Here is an 18502-nt window from a genome sequence, read left to right as displayed (position 1 = left end):
TGTGTTTTAGAGGTGGTCCCCAGGGACTAGATGTGCTTGGAGGAGATCAAAGTTTCTCTGTTGGAGATGTTGGGCAGCATCTCCTAGATGCTTGAGTTACCTCCTAACATGTGCTCCTCCAGGATGTGGTGGTGGCTGGTGACTACAAGGGAGGACCCTGTGTTCCTGGCCTCCACGAACAAGTTGTTTCCCTGCAGAAATGTGCTTCCTTCCCCTTCCTCCTTCTTTTTGCCCTGGTCATTGTCTTGGTGCACAGCAGGGGGATCTTGGAATGGCTGGGACCATATGTAGCTGTAGGTCAATGGAGCAAAGCCTTTGATCCCTTCAGCACTTCCAGCAGTCCTCGTGGTAAGTAAGCATCTTCCCAGGCAGAGAGGCCAGGCTGGAGCTGGGATTAGCAGTTCCTGTGAGCACCTCTGCAGCTCTGTCTCCTGCACTGGGCACCATGCAAAGGATGAAGCTTCTCCCACCTTGAAGGGCAGCATGTGCCCTGCCTGCTGCTGTGTGCCTAGTCAGGGAGGTCTTGCCAGTGCCTTTTGCAGCTGGGCTGCTGCAGCCTGCAGGTCCGTTGTGGTGGTGTCCCAGGCAGAGCTTTCTCATGCAGAGTTGTTTTTCTGTTTACTGGTGGCTAGTAGAGAGACAAGGGATCTGAGGTAACCTCCGGCGTGTTCTGGTGGATTGCTTTCAGGTGCTCCTCCTGGGTTTTGCAACCCACTTAATCTCTTCTATGTAGGATTCCACATCCTGGAAAGTAAGTGCAGCCACTCTGCTGGGGTGTGCTGGGAAGGCTGGTGGTGAACAGACTTCAGTACCTTTGGATTTCCAGCTCCAGACCCCATGGATGTCCAACTACTCATGGCTCAGGCAGAGACTTTCAAGGTGACAGAGCCAGAACTGTATTCCCAGCCAGCCTGTGGGGCTGTTGGACCCCTCCTGTGTTGAGTGGGTGATGCTGGTGCAGTGTGGTGGGGTGATTTCTCTGGGCACCCTTCACCTCCAGTGCTCAGCAGCTCTCTTGTGAATGCTGCAGAACTGCACGTACAATTGCAATCACTCCTGTGTGGCTTGGCACATCTTGCATGTAGGCTTTGCCGATAATCCTCGATGGAGGCTGTATCTGATCCCAGTGTGGGCATCTTAGCTGCTTGGCAAAAGCCATTCAGAAGAAAGTTTGTGATGACTTTGGTGCCCAGGAGACTTTGCCCGGGAGGAGGAAGGCTACCACAGGGCTTTCCAGTTGCAAAGTGGTTTAGCTTTGCACTGAAAAGCAGAGTGAAGCAAAGGAGCTGAGCGTTCCCTGTGGTGGCTTTTCCAGGTCAGCATGAGGGAAATTGCCTCCCTTGCAGTGCAGGGCGAGCCTCCTCCCTTGTTCAGCACAGCAGAAATCATGGCTGTAAACCTTTGCCCTGGTATGTAACCATACAGTGGACAGTCGTCTCCCCAGCTCATGGAGTTGGGTGCCAGGGGAGCACATGGGTGCTTTGGCACCCTGGCTGTGGTTACATCCCAAAGCTCCCTGTCCTGCACTGTATTTCATCTTCCCGCGATTCCAGAGAGGTCTGTGCATAAGTTGCTGTCAGCAAGCTTCCCTTTAACCGTGCCATGGTGGGGCTTTTTTAAAAAAAATATTATTTTATTAGGAAATTCCCATTTGGTTGCTTTAAAAAGCAAGCCCTTGTGGCTGGCCCCTGGCCCGCCGCTAACAGATTTGTTTGAGAAAAGGCTGCGTTGGCATCCTGCTTTATTGAACATGCCTCCTGGGAAGGCGGTTTGAATATCCTTCTGTCTCCTCCGAGCAGGGAGCTCTCAGGACTGCCTGCCGCCATGGGGATGGGGAATGCTCTTCTCTCCCTTTCCCTCCCACCCCTTTCCCTTGTTCAAGCCTCCCCCGTTTTTGTTTTTTTTTTGAAGAGAGAGAGTGCTATGCACCGTGCGTCCTGCTCCATGCGGCTTTTCTCTTTCCCCACGGAGTTCATCCAAAGTTCGTATCCAGACGATGAACAAAGTAGCTCAGACCTTTTCCTGACTCCTCACCCTTTGTCCTCATCACTTAGTGACAGACAGGAATCAAATGCCGCAGACAGGCTGACGGGACAGGGCTGTGTGAAAGTCCTTGGAGGAGGAGGAACGGAGCAGTGCTGGGTACATGGGGGGTCTCATCTTTAAACTCTTCTTCCCCTCCCTGGATAAAGAGCAGAGCTGCTTTTACTTTGAACAGCAGAGGGGAGGTACAACATGATTGTTGGTTGGCTTTTTTTTTTTTTTTTTTGGCAGAAACCAGATAAATGTTTAGTGACAATAAATGTTGGGAAGAAGGACCGGATGGAGTTAGCCTCAGTGTTTAGCACTGGGTGTGCCTCCCGTCGGGAGCACGGGAAGGAAGGGGCTACAGGCCCTCATGGATCGGAGGGGTGGAGGCTGCTGGTCTGCCTGCATCACCTCTCTGCTGGAACAGGAGGCTTCCCTGTGGGGAAAAGGGGGTGCGTGGTCCTGGTCCCCATCTGTTTGTAAAGGCTGAATTTCCCTGGCTTGGTCTTCTGTCTCACCGAGAAAGGTGACCTGGTCTGGTCTTGGTCTTCTATCTCACCCAGCTTCAGGGCTCCCCTCTGGGTGGTGAGGGTACCCCACCAAGGGTGCAGGGGAGTGGGGTTCAATGTTGGAGGCCTCCCTGCAGGCTGGTGTAGCTGGGCAGTTGTCTGGGTTGGGCTTCTCGCTGCTACCAAAAGCTGGGAAGTGGCTGTTTCCTGAGCTGGCATTTGGGCTGCTCAGGAGACTTGGTTCAGCCTGTCAGGAAGGGAGAGGAGCAATTTAGCTTGTTTGTTCGTTAGCACTTGTCTAACTCATTCAGCTGTCAGAATTGGGATGACTCCTGATGGGTATTTATCCCTCTTCCAGATGTCCTCCCCACTGTTCACCTTCTTTCTTTTTTTTAATGAAAAATAATGACAACTGGAATGTCTGGTAGTCCCAGATGAGGAAGGGATGGCAGCACCTGATGGCAGAGATTTTTGGGGGGCTTTCATGGAAGCTAGATTGGCTGTAGTGCCAATTTTGGCAGAGGCTGTGGAGGGTAAGGTTCTCAAGCCTCCAGAGAGAGGAGGTCTCCATGAAATGTATGGTGACCCTTGGCTCAGGGCTGCTCCCCAAGAGGTGATCCCGCAGAGATGTGCAGGGCCAGAGCTTTGTTTCAGTCCTAGATCTTCTCGTGAGGCACCGAGTGCCTCATGTCTGTCTCTGGAAAGCGAGGACCCTTCCCGTGGTCTCCTAAGGGCATCGTGCTGGTACAGGCAAGTGGCTGCAGCCTCCCATAGTGTGTTACCTGTTTTAAGCCCCTGAAGCAAGCTCCAGGGATGTGGTGCAAGGCAGGGCTGGGGGCTTTGCCTGCTTGGAGCCACCCTGTTGGAGGGAGATATGAATGTCCCTTGTGTAGACCAGCTCTGTGCCTGGCTGTTGAGGCACAGGTGTGCAATTGGATAGGGAGGAGAAACACTGCTGCCAGGTAAAGACTTTCAAAGGAGCATTTACATTTGGTCCTTAAACCCTGGGAAGTGCCCCGGAGGCTGTGGTTGAGAGGCAGATCTCCTGGCTTCAGTTTGCATGTGGAGAGAGTCTGCTCATGGTTTAAACAAAGCAAGAGCAATGTGGTCTGCTCTGCTGGTAGAGGAGAAACCAAATTGCTCAGTGAGTCCTAGGACTGAGCAGGGAGCTGGGGTGACCAGGTCACCCCAAGGCAGGTTGAGTCCCTGTCCCCTGCCCTGGCTGCAGCATGCCACGTAGCTCTGGCCACTCTCATCAAGACCTGCTGGCTTGCATGGGGTCATCTCGGAGGCAGCAGGAAGGGGTTGGGGAGGTCCAGGTTTTGCACTCTTTTGTTAGGTGATTTTGCAGAGCTTGCTGATCTGGGCCCTGGCCAGCTTGTCTGACTCACAGGAATCATCTCACGAGTCTCCTACACCCTTCATTACCTGATCCAAGTGCTTCCTGGCGTGTCTGCTCTCACTGCTGTGCCATCGCAGAGCAGCAGCCGTGAAGGGAACTGTGCATTTGTGCAGCTTGTGTCCACTGCAGGCTGCTGCAGCGTGTGGTGCTGGAAGGGACACCAGAGCCTGGGTCTCCCCATCAACCTTTGCAGTGCACACCCCCATCGCTAGTGACCATCTTTCCTGACCCCGCAGATGGTCTCTAAATGTCTTCAGTGGCATTTGTTCTGCTTGAGAGGCAAAATAAAGATCTTGCTTGTTAAGAGGGGCAAGCTTGGTGGCTTTGTTTTCTCCCTGTCCCCTGTGCTGTGTTGCTGGTAGCAGCAGTACTGAGTGCTGTCGGAGGTGGTTGGGGGGAAGGGGGTGTCCACTCGCCTCTCACCTGGTTGCTGTAGGGCTGCTGTGTTTCTGTTCATAAATGCAACAGGTCTGACCTGGAGGAGGATTGTGGCAGCGAGAAAGACCTTTTACTATCCACAGGCTCCTTCCAGCACTCTCTGTCCCTGGTAAATGCAGTGGGTCAGCAGGAGGTGACCAGAGGTGAGTCCAAACTCTGTGCGCTGATGCTGCAAACTCTGAGGTCCTTTTTAAGCAAAGGCAGGTGTGAGACACGCTTGGAAATTCCCTGGATTGCAAGCTGGGAAGTCTACTAGAGTGCCTGGGTTGCCAGTTGTGCTGTGATTTTTTTTTTTTTTTTTTTTTTTTTTTGCGTGCAGCTTTACCTCCTCACCCCTGCAGGGAAGCGGCTGGGGCATGTTCCCATCTGCACCTTGTTACCCCTGCGAGGTGCTTGGTTTGGCAAAGGGCTGCTGTTGCATCACGTTGGGCTGTGCCCAGTGAGTGCAGGGGGGGAGGTCCCCATGCTTGTGGCAGGAACTTTGCTCAGGAATAGTTTGATATTGTGGCTCCTCTGGGGGCTCGGGGAGGTTTGTGGCTTGTTTCCATCTATCACACGTGAATTTCTTTCTTGTGGGTCCTGATGACTTGTAAGATTTGGGGTGTTTGATGGCTTTCTGGCCTGTGGCTGCCAAGCTATGAGTGGTGATCTGCATGCAAGTGGTTTGCATCTTATTAAGTTTGCAGGTACCTCCTAGGGAGCTCAAGAGAACAGGAAGGTGCTGGTTTGGTACAATTCGGGACTTGCATCCCCAGTGCAAACCTCTCCTGTGGACTGGGTGCCTGCGGACAGCCTGGCTTGGTACAGTGACAGGGAGGTGTTTTTGGGCTCAGCTGAGTGATACCTGGGTGGCTCCTTGTGTGATGGGGAGCTGTCAAGGTACCTCACCTGGCTGGTTCCCCCACAAAGAGAGGAGTCCTGGGTGCCCCTGGGCTCCCAAGGAGTGGGAGCAGGCTTGCGCAGGACTGGGGGCTGGGGAAGGAGTGCTTTTTCCCTCTTGCATAAGGGTTAAGCCAGCAGTGGGGTGCACTCCTCTGGGACAGTGGGTGAGGTTTGGGTCTCCCCTAGCCTGAGCCTCCCGCTTGTGGGGCCTCTGTGCAGCCCGTTTCTAAAATGGGAAGGTGGTGTCCTGAAAATGCCCCCCAGGTGACTTAGGTACTGACATTTTACCACCTTTTCAGCAGAGCTGGAGTCCCAGAGCTGGTAAAAATCAGCCATTTGCTTGCAGTTGTGGGCTCCCCCCGTGGCTGGAGCCTGTGTGCATGCGTCTCCCCCCCCCCCCCCCCCCCCCCCCCCATCAGAAGGGATTTGGGGTGCGTGGGAGCATTGCAGTCTGCCTTGATACGTTCGCTGTTGTGCAGCCCAGCCTGGTTGAGTGCGACAGTGCCGGCCCCGGAGCCATCTCCCCCTACCCCTGCTCGCCTCCTCCACGGCGGTGCCTTTGTCAGCCGGCCAGAAACCCGCAGCGCTGCAGCCAGCCTCCCTGAAGTGCCAGCGATGCGGCGTTTGGGTCCTGGGCCCCCTCCCTGCCTCTGCCCCAGCATTTATCAGCAACCTCCCTTCCCTCCCAGCCGCCAAATTCTTTCTCCGTGCCGTCATCCTCCGGCCAGAAGCCGCCCCGTCCCTGCTCTCCCTCCCTCCCTCCCTCTGAAACCAGCCCAGAACTGCTGGGCAAACATTTCGCCTGTTGTTATTACAGTATTCCCATCTGCATACTTAGTCATAAACCCCTTTTAATTCCAGCCTTTTTCTGGGGCGGGGTTAAGAGTTCAAACCCATCATTTTTCTTTTGGGGCTGGAGGCTTACAAAAGGAGCCTGCAGCGAGATTGTTCGGGAAGACGGGGCCGAGAGCGAGTTTAGGGGGAGGGAAAGGGGAAGAGGGTGGTGGGGAAGAGGGGCTGCACACAGAGGTGCTGGCTGTGCGGCCCCCCCCTCGCCAGGGAGGGCTTTGGATGAGGTTTGTGTGGGGCTGGCTGTGGTGTGGGGGGTACTCTTCACCAGCTCCCCGCCTCCTTTCCCCTTACTGCAGCTTCCTGGGAACCCAGAAGTGGATGGGGCTGGCCCCTTCATGGGGAGACATCGAGTCAAGTTGTGCCGCTTCTGATCTTGCCTCGTTTTCTGGAGTCTTTGGATAATAGAGTGCCGAAAGCCAGAGAGGAGCATTCCCAAATATGCATGGAGGGGGGAGCAGCCCTGGCTCTGTGGGCTAGCCCCTCCAGCAGAGCCCCCCCCCCCAGCACAACATGGTGCTGCTGAGGCTTTAGTGATGCAAAGGGTGCTGCTTGGCTCCCTTTGCCCAGCTCACCACATCCTTACTTTAAAAGGCTGTCCCTTCATCGCCTGAGGTGCTGAGTGTCCTGCTCCAGGAGCACTGGTGGTCCCTGCTCAGGCATTTCTAGGGCTGGATGAGCCTGGATATCTCTGCATTTCTCCTAAAAAATAAAAATTGGGGTCCGTGGCTTGTGAGCTTACCTGCTGTAGTAGATGGCTGTAACAACTCTTTCCTCCTCCCTTTTGGAGCCCGGCTGCCTTTAATTCCCTCTGTGGCAGGAGTTTCCAGATGCTGGCAGTTCCTGCCAGAGCAATGCCGCCCTATCATGAGGTCTTCCTGCCCTTTGTCTGCTTTTCTGTGACCTGGGTGGTGTGGGCAAGACATCGGAGGGGAGGCAGAGGGTTCTTTAGGGCAGTGCTTAATTCCAGTGCAAGGTTTGGTGCGTGCATCCTGCCGGTACTGCTGCTGCAGAGCCTCTGGACCAGGTGCTGACCTGGGGCCGGTGGGAGATGCTCCTTCCTCCCTCTCACCCATTGTGGATGCCACACCACATCCCTGTGGGATGGGGTACTGACCAGTTGTTGCTTATGGGCTTGAGAGGCATCTTCTTCATGTCTTCAGGCAAGATGAGGTCTTATTTTCCCCCTTCCAAATTAAAAGGTCTTGAGGAGGAAAAGAAATAATAATAATATGTATTTGGGTTGACAGAAACATTGTACAAATTTGTGCAGCTCAGTTTCCCAACATCTTTCAGTAAAGAAGCCTCTCTTGCTTTGCTTTTGGGAAGCATAAAAAAGGTGGAAACGTCTCATATTTACATTTTTGAAATTAAGCCTTTGCCTTTTTTATTAAAAGTATTTCTCTGAAATATGATTTCAGTTTTATATTACCAATACCTTAATGACAAATCCAGCTGAAGTGATGCTGTTTAAAGAGGAAAAAAAGTCCTGAAAGAACAGGTATTTGGGCAATTCTGTTTGAAAGTTACTTAAAGGCAGGAACGGCAAAGCAAAGTTTGTAGGAACAACCTCTGCTTCTCCTCTCTGCATATCCCACCATTCGATCTGTGGTTGTTGCCCCGTATGGACTATGTGATGGCTTATTATATGTAGTTCCCCCCCTCCCTGGTCATCTTAGATGCATGGACTGAGGGTTTTGTGGTGCTATGGATATTGAACAGCCACAGGAAAATCTGAACAACATGCCCTATTTTTAACAGATCAGGTAGAGGCTTTCTTAAAAAAGCTTGCCCCGGTGTAGGTGAGCACTATGGTCTTGCAGCTGTATCCAGTTGGGTGAAGTTGCAAGTCTCTCCCAGGCAGGATGAGTGGTCTGAATTTTCATCTAAATTAGCTTTATTGCTTGATCCTCTGAGTTGCCCTGAGAGCTGCACTTCTTGGTGGAGAGGTTTTCCTTTGTTTCCCCCCCCCCCCCCCCCCCCCCCCCAGTGTCAGTGCTGGATGGTTATTAAGCTGCTGTAGAGGGAAAGGAGCTTGTCACACGAGAAAGTTGAGTTTAGTCCCCAGTAATCTCAGAGGCATTCATCTTTCTGGCCTGAACAGTTTGGTCTCTTGATGTGATAAGAGACAGCATGCGTTAGACTTGTGCTTTTTGCAAGTGCAAGGGTGGAAGGGGAAAGGCCCTACCATGAGCAAAGTGGCTTGTGAGCCTTTCCACAAGCTTCTGCTGTGGGGAGCAGGAGGGGGAGCGGGTGGAGCTGGTGGGCTGCAACAGCTTTTTCCAGCTGCAAGCATGCCTGGGATTGTGCACTGGGAGCACGGAGCTCTGCCTACCTGTCCTCTGCGTGCTTGGCAAGCCGTGGCTTGCAAGGCACGGCGGGTCCTGCATGCAGGCAGCGGTGCTTGCTGCATCCTCCCCCTCCTGCTTTGGAGGGCAGCTGCGTGCTTCTTTTGCCTTTCTTTCAGGGGTGCTGCTCAGCTTTGTAAAGCTGGGTGCTGCTCTTCCCCCCTGCTGCATGGGGTTTTGGGAAGTTTTCCTCTTCTTTGATCAGAGGCAGCAGGTGCTTTGCTGAGCTGCGCTGGCTGTTCGCAGATGCCCGAGCAGAGGCTTTGCAAGGTGTGTGTAGTGTTCATTAGACCTGTTTAGCAGGAAGCTTACATCTTGAAAAAGGGCTGGCTGGTCTGCCTGGTGTGGGGCAGGAGAGCAGGCTCAGCCGTTGTGCGGGAGCCAGAAGAGGTGTAGGTTTGGTTTCTGGCCACGACACATTGTTGAGTGATGCTGGTCAGGTCACTCTGCTTCCTTGCTGGCCTGCCCACGCAGCAGGGACATCTATATCTGCAGATCTTACGGCTCCAATCGATTCCAGCAGCTCGGGTTGTTGCAGAGAAGGGAGCCTGCCCATTGGCCTCTGCCTGCACCCTTGTGTTGTGCAGCTGGGGTCTGACTGGGTGATACACCTTTACTGGCAGGCACTGGGTGGGATACTGGGTGGGAGAGGAGCACTGGGGGAGTTAGTTTTGAGTTTCGGCTGGGGAGCACAGACTGCTGATCTCGGGAGCGTTTGTAACCTTTCCCCACTTTCACATCTCCATCCTCAAGGTAGAGGCATCCTGGGGATTTGGGTGTTTGCCTGCGTTGCTCAGCCAGGGTGCCAGGGCTGTGCATTGCAACACTACCTCCTACCTCCGCACAAGAGCAGCCTCCAGCAGGAAGGAGAGATGGCGTGGGGAAAGGCACCGGGGTTATGTAACCTGTAGCAGAAGATTTCATTAAGTCAGCATGAATTTTGTGCTGTCTGTGTGTGCAGTTTCCCATTCTTCTGTAAGCAGGGGCCTTCCTGCCCCAGGAGTTGAAAATGTGGGATATGCATGCTCCTCCTCTTCCCGTCTCCCTTTTTATTTTTTGTGTTGAAAACAAGAGGGCTTGTGAGATTGCTCACCTGCTCCTTTTGCCTTTCTGCTGCCCGATGCCTTGATTACAGCTGGTGAAACGGTGTGCCAGTAAATCTTGGGAGAGGTTGTCCCTGTCGCATGCCAGCCCCGGGACAGGGGACACACCATCCCTGCTCCCTCCCAACCGCCAACGCATTTCCATCGCTGTTCCTTCAAGCTCTCTCCCTCTCTTCTTAACGTGCTGCTTGTGTAATTGTTGGCTGTTTGTCTGCTAATGATTATAAATTAGTGGCCGAGTGTATAAAAAGTTAATGAAGTTCTGTCGGTGGAACCATTATGCCTTCCCAGGCTGGCACGTACAGGTCGGCCGAGGCGGTAAGAAAAGCCAGACACGAGTCCGGCCGTTCAGCAGATCAGGTTTCAGCTCGCTTGCTCTTTCCTGCTTTGTTTTTTCTTGCTGGATGGAGCCAAAGTTGAGCGCTGGGAATGCCAAAAGGTGGCAGGTGAGATTTTTCTCTGCTACGGAGTGCAAAATCACCAAAATGCTTGCGTGCCCCCCACCACTTACAGCTCTCATTCTTGTTCTACTGTACCAAGGGCACATCCTGTACTTACCACTCTCCTGGGTATTTTGGGAACTCCCTGAACCCCTCAGTTCTGGCCTGTAGCAGCTTTTCTTATATACCTGGGCTTCTTGTGTGGAAACCAAACATCTCAGACCCCTTCAGCTTCTGCCACGTTGCCTCTTGTGCATCTGACTGACATAGCAAGAACAGCTTCTTCCATTGCAGTGCTCGTGGGCAGGGTGTAGGAAGGGTGTTGGAGGAGACAGTATGATCCTACAGGTATAAATCTACCTGCTATAAACCTCCCATGTCCTTATTTTTTATCCCCCCCCCCCCCCCCCCCATTTCTTAAACCCTGCCAAGTTCTTAACTGTGTGCTCTTGTGCTCTGGTGTTTCTCCAGGTGGAAGCAAGTTTGGTGTAGGGCTTGCTAAAATGAGCTGAGTGGCTCAGGAAAAAAAAAAACCAAACCAGAAGTGATGGAGAAAAAAGGTGTCCTTGCTGTGACTGCAAGTGAGATTTTGGAGGTGCCTCTCAGGCTCTGGCACCCCTTCTCTCTGGAGAAGCTGTGGAAACTTGGCAGTGGGGCTGTCTTGTGTCATCCTCATGAAAATTCAGTCGAATTGGGAGCAGATACCCGTCTGCTCGGCAGGTCTCGGAGGAGCCTGCGTGATGTCTTGGCAGCCAGACCCTGAGAGTGGCTGCCGGCCCTGTGGTCCTACAGGCTGGACGTCCCCTCTGGCCCTTCCTCAGTGGAGACTTTTCCTGGGCAGCAGCTGCTGTGAAGCAGGAATGGGAGAAAAACATGTCTCATGGAGCTTGTGGGAGACGGGGCAAGGTCTGCAGGATCAGAGATCCTGTGGGACCCTGCAGCCAGTGCCTGGTTTGGGATGACCCATGGCCTGTCCGTGCTGTGCGGTGCTTGAGTGCCTCAGAGAAGGTGCCGTCTTTCCCCCCAGACTCAGACTTTTCCCAGATGGGATTATCTGTACTCTCGTGGTGCTTTTCCTGAGTTTAAGGGTGTGAACACTAGTCTCCTGGCCTCCTTCCAGGCTGAACAATTGCTTTCAGCATCCCTTATTTTTCTCCTCTGCTGCTGGGTTATGCTCAGCAGGGCTTCTTCCCGGGGCTGGGGGGCTCCCTCCTCCCAGGAAGGTACTTAAAAGGGTGCTGGGAAGATGGCAGGGGGAGCATGAGCCTTGCTGGACCTCTGGGTGGTGTTTCAGGGTGGGCTGAAGCTGGCAGCCAACTTGCCTGTCTGGATAGCCGGCATGGGGCGGGGGGGGGGGGGGGGGGGGGCGGTGAGGCAGGCCACTTGAAGACAGCGGGAGCCTTCCCTTTGATTTGGCTGAGGCTCAAATCATCCCCTGGATTTTGGGAAGGGCTCAGTGAACCTCCGCATCCAGCTGCCAGCGTGGGGATTAACGCCGGGAAGTGTGGGTGAAAGCTGGAGCTGAGAGCGCTGTGGTGGGGGCCTGGTGGCCTTGGGCACGTGGTGGGGATTACGGGCAGACGTCCTCCCCGCTGCCTGCAGCCGCGGTGCTGGCCACGCCTTTGAGGCTGGGATGGGGGGTTTGGGGGTCTGTGCCTCCCTCCCACAGCAGAGGACACCCCGCTGCCATGGGCGAGGGAGGAGGGGACCTGCGGGTCTCTGGTTTCAGGTGCAAACCACTCGCCAAGGACCCCGCAGAGGAGACGACAGCCGCTGTGCTGCTCACCGCCGGGGACCTGCCCTGCCTGAGCTGCTGGCGGTGAGGAGGGGGAGGCCGAGGAGGGCCCCCAGCCCCTGCTCTGGAGGCTGGTGCCTGCCTCTGCCCTGGGGCTGGTTTTCGGGGGTGCAGGCATTCCAGGAATTTGTAAGGAATTAGGGGGCGGGCGGGAAGAGCGGGAAGACTCCTGCAACACGAACCATCTGGCCTCCTCGGTCTCTCTGCGCAGCAGTGTCTGGGATAAAGGAACTGATCGAAAACAGACATTGTTTGAGACAATAAAACCGTATTACACGTTAATGAGAAAATACATTTGAGAGCCGAGGGCCCGGGGCAAGCTGGGTGTTCTCCTCCCTCGACCCGCGCGCGTGGCCTGGTGCGGTGCTGCCCGCGGGCGGTGGCAGCTGCTTTTCCCTCTGCTGTGGGTTTGCTCAGCAAGCTGGGGTGCTGCCGGTGAGCACAGTTTGAGCGAGGCATGCTTTGCTGGGGTGCATGCCTCTCTTCCCCCGTCTTGGGCAGAGGAAAGCGTGGTCCTAGTAGGGAGGCAGAAGGCAACCCTGCCCTGCTCCGTCTATGCTCCAGGCGGCTCGTTCCATTTGCAACCCCTCCAATTCCCACTTGCACGCTCAGCCTAGGAGCTTGTGCAGCTCCTCTCTCCCAGTAAATAAAAGTGGACTAGGGTCTGTTCCCTGGCAGCGAGGTGAGCGGCACAGCCTGCCTCCCCTCCCTGGCACAACGCTCCCTGAGCAGCCACAGGAGAGCCACACAGCCTGTGCTCAGCCCTGTGAATTCGTAGCCTTGAGGACCCTAAGGCAGTGCATTGCTGCTGCTGGTTATCGACCCCTGCGGGCCCTGTTCTCCTTCCCTCTCTTCACTGGCTCATGCGTGTCCCCATATGATGGGCCTCTGCTCTGGCAGGGCGCGTGGGTTTGCTTGGGTGGCCATGGCTTGGCAGAGCCTCTGCTGGCTCCCCGCCTTACTGTTCGGGTCCTGTCCTTCCCCTGTTCCTCCTTCCTGGAGCTGGGTGTGGGTGTCCATGTGTCCTGTGCTCCACATCCTCCTCTGCTTCTTCCTGCGAGGGAGTCTGGTACCCTTGGGAAGAAAGCCAGGATGGATCCTGAGCTGGAGGACACTGTTGACTCATCCAGGCTTAAAAGCCAGGCTTTGGTGACCCTGTGGCTGGGCTCTCGGGCTTCCTGGCATGCTGGGTTTTTTTTTCTACGGGGCTGACCTTTGCAAAGGGAGCTGGGGGAGAAGGTAGCCCTGGATCCCAGTAATGGCAGAAGTTTTGAAGGTGAGGATGGGGAAGCAAAGGGGCTGTGGGGGGTGAGAGTGCGTCTGGAGTCTGTACCTCCCAGCCTAACGTTTTCAGAGATCTTTCTTCACCTCAGGCAGCAGTGGGGAGCTGATGGTCCACGACAAAGGCCCCTTTTCTTCTCCAGGCTGATGTTTTCATAGTGTTGTGTTACATCCCCCTTGCTTTGGGGGTGGGCGGGAAGGGGGCATTGATAGAACCTGACACAGCTTACATGATGTAATGTTATTTTTTCGGTACCGAAACGAGGCAATTTTTCACTTGAGGTCAGTAGAATTTATGTTGAGTCCTGCTGAAGGGAGGGAGCCTGGGCTGGGTGGGGGTCTCCAACCCAATCCTATGCACCCTGGTACCCCCCTCCAGCCCTGCCACAAACACTGCTGCCTGTGCAGAGGTAACAAGCACATCACCCCCAGACCTTTCCCCACTCCCCCTACCCCTTGCCTCGTGCCTGAACAGAAATATTTTAATTAAAACGGATTCTGTCAGGAGCATGGAGCCAGGGAAGCCCGCTGCAGACCCGGGGCTTTCAATGCTCAGGCCCTCAACATCTGTTTCCTATTGAAAGTTCTTTGGAAAGGAGAGCTGGCCCCTCCTCCCATCCCCAATCTCAGTCCCTTTGGAGACCAACGTGCAGCCCGGCTTTCCAGGGTTTTGTCCCCTTCCCAGCCTCCCCCCAGCCCAGCCTAGCTTAAGTTTTGCTCAAATGAAAATAAACAAATGGAGTTGATTGCTGGCAGCAGGGAGGCTCATGTCTTCCTGCATCAGTGAGGCTTTATTGACATGATCCCACTCCAGTGCAGCTGGGGGGTGAGGATGGGGTCGCCACACTCACCCAGCAAGGAGGGCAGAAAATCAGTAGGCTTGCTGCTGGGGGAGCTGCAAAAGTAGGATTTGGTGGTGGTGATGTGCATGGGAAAAGGTGTTTGTATCCTATAAAGCAGAGCTCTGCTTGTTCCTCTGGCTGGGAGCAAGTGACGCCAACAGTGTGAGCCCTTTTGCTTGTTGGTGACGGGACTGTCCCGAGTCACAGTTTGTATCTTAGCCATTAACATCTGTTCTGCTTTCTGTTGTGCTTTTTCTAGCCAAGAAGATCCAAGGCATGGGGAGCTCTGTGTTGCCTTGGGCAGCTGCAGTCTGGGTGGGAGGATGTTTGGAAAAACCATCACAAGGTGGTTAGTTGTGGGCCCTATTGGGATGAGGTCTCCTGTTCCACAGGAGCACCACTGTGGTTTTCCAGCAATGCGCCAGTTTGTTAAAAATCTTGGTATTTTGGAAGAAGCAGCTCCCACGAAGAAATCTGAGCTGTGGGAAAATAGAGAAGAGGGAGTGATGGGCCTGCATGGGGAGGGGGCATGACGTGGTATCAGTGACCGTCTGGTTTGGCCCATGCGTGGCTTGGAGAAGCCAGAGCATGGAACAACTCATGCAGGACTGGCTGGGGAAAGCTGAGGCATGTTGGCATGGCTGTGGAAGGCAGTGTTTTACTCAGTAACCCGGTGAGATCTGGTGGACTCATGCAGCACAAGAAGGAAGAAGACCCACCAAGGCTTTTCCACTGTACCGATAGAGGTGTTGATGTAACCCCTCCTGACTTGGGCGTACAGTAGATGCGCTGGATGAAGGCACTCTGCAGTGGCAAGTGCTCTCCAGTTGATCAAAAGTGGAAACAGCTCTAAGATTTGAACAGATCTGTTGCTGTTGAGGCTGTTCGCTTTAGTTAAATCTGGCTAGTTTGCAGCCTAGATTCTCCTTCTCTTCTCTCTGACCACCCCCACCTCACCCCCCGCTCCAATCTCCTAAGCAAATACACCCCAGATCTGGGCCCGTGAGAGCTGTCGATGTGCTGCCTGGGGAGTTGCACCCCTTGTTGGGGTAGTGCTGTGTCCCCAGCCTGGCCGCGGTGGAAGATAGTGGAGTTCAGCAGAGGGACAGGAGGTGGGCGAGTCGGAGAAGAGAGGTCAGAGGACCATGTTTCCGGGAAGGTCGCTGCGCTGCCGGCATTTGCTGTGGAAAGCCGGAGGTTGCAGCTATGTCCAGATGTGGAGAGGTCAACCCAGCGCCCTTCTGCATGGAGAGGGGAGAGGTTCCTCTCTGGCCATTTTTTAATAGAGCGCTGCCACCATTTGGGAGCACGGGAGGGAGTGGGAAGACAAAGGAACATGGTGGAGGGGGGGAAGGATGGTTGAAAAACTACAGGAGAAAAACACAAACCTGTAGCCTACGAGAGCTGATTATCACTGCATTAAAGGATTTAAAATAAGGTTGTTTCTCTTCCCTTTCCTGGAACTTTTTCCTGACCCCTTTCAAATCAAAAAACTTTATCAAGTGTTAGTGGCTTTTCTTTTTTGTGATTGTTGCTTTTGACTTGAAAGGCAGGAAGCCAGCAAAAGCTGTATGTGCTTTGCTGACTGCTGTGACCCCCTCTCCCCAAAACAGCGGATGCTTTTCAGTGTCCATATTTCAATGCAGTGTTATGGTTGGGGCGGCAGGGAAGGGAGTCTGCTTGAGTGTGAACGAATACATCTGCTTGCTTGGGGAGACATCCTGGTCCTGCTCTGGGCTGTTGCTGACCTCCTTGCAGGACGCCTGGGTGAGGGTGGTACCTAGTTGTGTGGTGACTTAAGAAGGGAGATTTGGCTAAAATGATGATGTGATGAGCAAGTCCTGATTTCCAGGTCCCTCTCTGTCTCCTGTCACAGATCAGGCACTCGCAACACCATCCTGATGGCAAAAGGTGAGGCGCAGTCACCCTGTGACTTTCCCAGAGCCATTCCCAGGTCGGGATGGTGGGGAACTAAGCCTCGTCCCCAGGATTCCTGTTCCTGTAGGTTACCAACCGATCCTGCACTCGCCTGCCCCGTATTTTATCTTCCTGGTGATAGTTTCCTGGCTGTGATGCTCCTCTGGTATCGGGACCAGCTGCTACGTGAAGGCACGCGCATGTGCGGGACACAAAGGTTGTGTGTATGAATGAGTAAAAACTTGGAAAGAGTCTTAACACCGCCTTTATCTCATGGAAGAGGAATTTTTTGATGAAGGGTTGCAAAATCATCCATCTTCTCCCTGTTGTTTTGGCAGTGGCGTCGCCCACGAGGATGTGTCCTACCCATTTCTTAGGGATGGGGACTGGGGGGGGGTCTCTTCAGATGCGTGCGTAGAAGCCCCTGGACTGCCTTCGCTGAGCTTGTTTTATGTCTTTGTTCTAATAAAAAGTTGTGTGCTGCTTCGTATTTCCAAGCTGTTGCTGCGGTGGTGCTGGTGTTAGCTCTCAGCAGCTGTAGAAAAGCTCTTGGTTGTTTCCTCTCCCCCCACCTTTGCATTAACATCTGGACAAAGATAAATGCATATGTGGGCTGTTTTCACTTGCTTTGACGTCCTTACAGCTTTAATGAGAAGATCATTTCTAATGTGAAAGAGTGGTGGCCCGGATTGCAGTGGGGTTTGCGCCCCACCTCTCCCCAGACAGCAAGCAGCGTGTCGGGAACAAACTCTGCAAACTTGGCGCAGGCGGGGGGAGTGTAAGTGAAAGCTAATTGGAAGCAGCCCTGACTTGCACTCTGCTGGAGCTATTTACAATATCTTTCATGCGGTGACTTATTGAGTTATTCGCTCAAAGGAGAAAAAAAAAAACCCAACAAAAAAAAAACCAAAAAAACAACACGTCCCTGCTTATTTATAGCAACAGTGGTAACCACTGATACATGAGCTGCCTTGGACATGGAAGCATCTGTCCTGGTCAAACCTTTGGCTATTAATTCACATCCTTCACCCTCCCCCCACCCCCCCCAGCCCTGGATGCATTGAAGCACATATGCAAATATTGCTGTCTGGGGTTCACGTTTGGGTACCGGGGACCTTCGAGCCTTTCTCTTGCGTTCCTGACCCAGGTCTTGTGTAATTGCGCCATCCTGGGCTGCTGTCTCTAACACCCTTGATCTCCTGCTGTGTAATGCCTAGTGGGTGGTGGTTTTTCATTGTTGGTTTAACTGGGGTGGTTGCTCAATGTTGCGTAGTCTGAGCTGGCTGGGTGAGGGTGGTGCCTGGCATTGCATCGGACCAGTTTTATCTTGGGGCTGGGGAGAGGGGGAGTGTTAAGCGCTGGTTTCGGAGGAGGGAGGAACGTGTGTGTCTTGCACTGGGTTTTGGGTGCAGGGTGTCCTTGCGGGGAGCAGGGCTGGCCCTAGTAGGTGTGAGGGGTGTCCCAGGGTCTGCTAGACAGGAAGGGTTCAACTAGGGCACAGATCTGTGCCGTGGGCTCGGGGCTGATCTCGTGTGGACCCTGGCCATCCCTACCATTTTATCTAGACCTGGATGGTGATGCGTTCAGCTCTGTGATCCTGACTCATCCCTTACCTGCGCTGTACCCGCATCATGGGAATGTTATTTTAGCCTAGGGAAGATGCATAGTGTGTGTGTGATCACCCTGGTTTCCCGGTGATTGGCTTCTGCCTCTGCCTCTTGCTGATCTTGTTGTTATTTTTTTAAGCCTGGCATGGATGCTTTTGATGTTCCCAGCCTCCTATCTCTGCACGGCTCCTGCAGTACCAGCCCCGTGCCTTTCATTACTGCGTTAACAAACTCGAGTCGTGCCTAACGAGGACGCCTCATACGTTATGCTAATGATCAAGAGACATGTTAATGATATTTTAGAAGCCTAATTAGTGGAATATATAACTATATGCAATTTGGTAATGGACTGTGACAAGAAGTTGTTAAAAGGGGGCTTGACAAATCCAGTTGCATGTGGCCTCAGACAAACAGTTGCTGAGAATAGATGAAGAGAAGCAGGGTCTCTGCATGCATGCGTGTGCTTGCATCTTGCCTCCCCATGCTAAGGGGTGGGTTTTTTGGCACCTGTGCTCATCAGCCTGACTGACACAAGCTGGTTTTTTGGCTCTAAATTTTCTATTCTGCTTCTTGAACTGACGTGACCAAAGCTTCAATTTATGGGCACAGTAATTTTCTCTCTCCATCTGTCGATATCTGCACGCATACGTATAAAATACAGTCAGTCTGGCTGTGCTGTGTACGGCCGGAGCTGCAGTGGACCTGCTGTTCTCCACGACTTTGGAGGAGGCAGAGGAGTTATTGGAGCAGCACCAGGTCTCTTGTGTGCTGTACGTGTCCCCTGAACATCTCACTTAATGGCAGCTCTTCCCAAGATAGATACATGGCCATGCTTGAGCATGCATGACTTCTGGTTCATGGGAGAGGACCAGAAGTCATGCAGGACTTCTGTCAAGCAGCTCCTGAAAGCACCACCTTAGATGTGAACGTTAGCAGGAGGTGGGCTCCTTGGTACCTGTTTCTCTTCCCTGAACAGTGGAGAGAGCAGGCTGGCTGTAGATACCTCCCCATGGACAATTGCAGATACTTCTCAAGGCTTTTTGGTTGGCATGCTTTGTACA

General features: G+C 53.6%; 1 protein-coding gene across 3 annotated transcripts in view; it reads left to right on the top strand.

Moving 5' to 3' along the window:
* The window catches only part of PBX1 (PBX homeobox 1), a 133400-nt gene that overhangs the window by 15402 nt on the left and 99496 nt on the right, over positions 1–18502 (top strand). Inside the window, exon 1 of one of the 3 annotated variants that reach the window (XM_080407433.1) lies at positions 4422–4520. The exons of the other annotated variants lie outside the window; for them this stretch is intronic. The gene's annotated coding sequence lies outside the window, so the exon portion shown is untranslated. Of the gene's footprint in view, positions 1–4421; positions 4521–18502 lie in introns of those variants that run through there. 3 annotated transcript variants of the gene reach the window in all.

The sequence above is a fragment of the Falco punctatus genome (assembly GCF_963210335.1).
Source record: "Falco punctatus genome assembly, chromosome: 11".
Classification (NCBI taxonomy): domain Eukaryota; kingdom Metazoa; phylum Chordata; class Aves; order Falconiformes; family Falconidae; genus Falco; species Falco punctatus.
The sequence above is the reverse complement of the archived record's forward strand: the minus strand, read 5'-3'. Positions and strand labels throughout refer to the sequence as shown.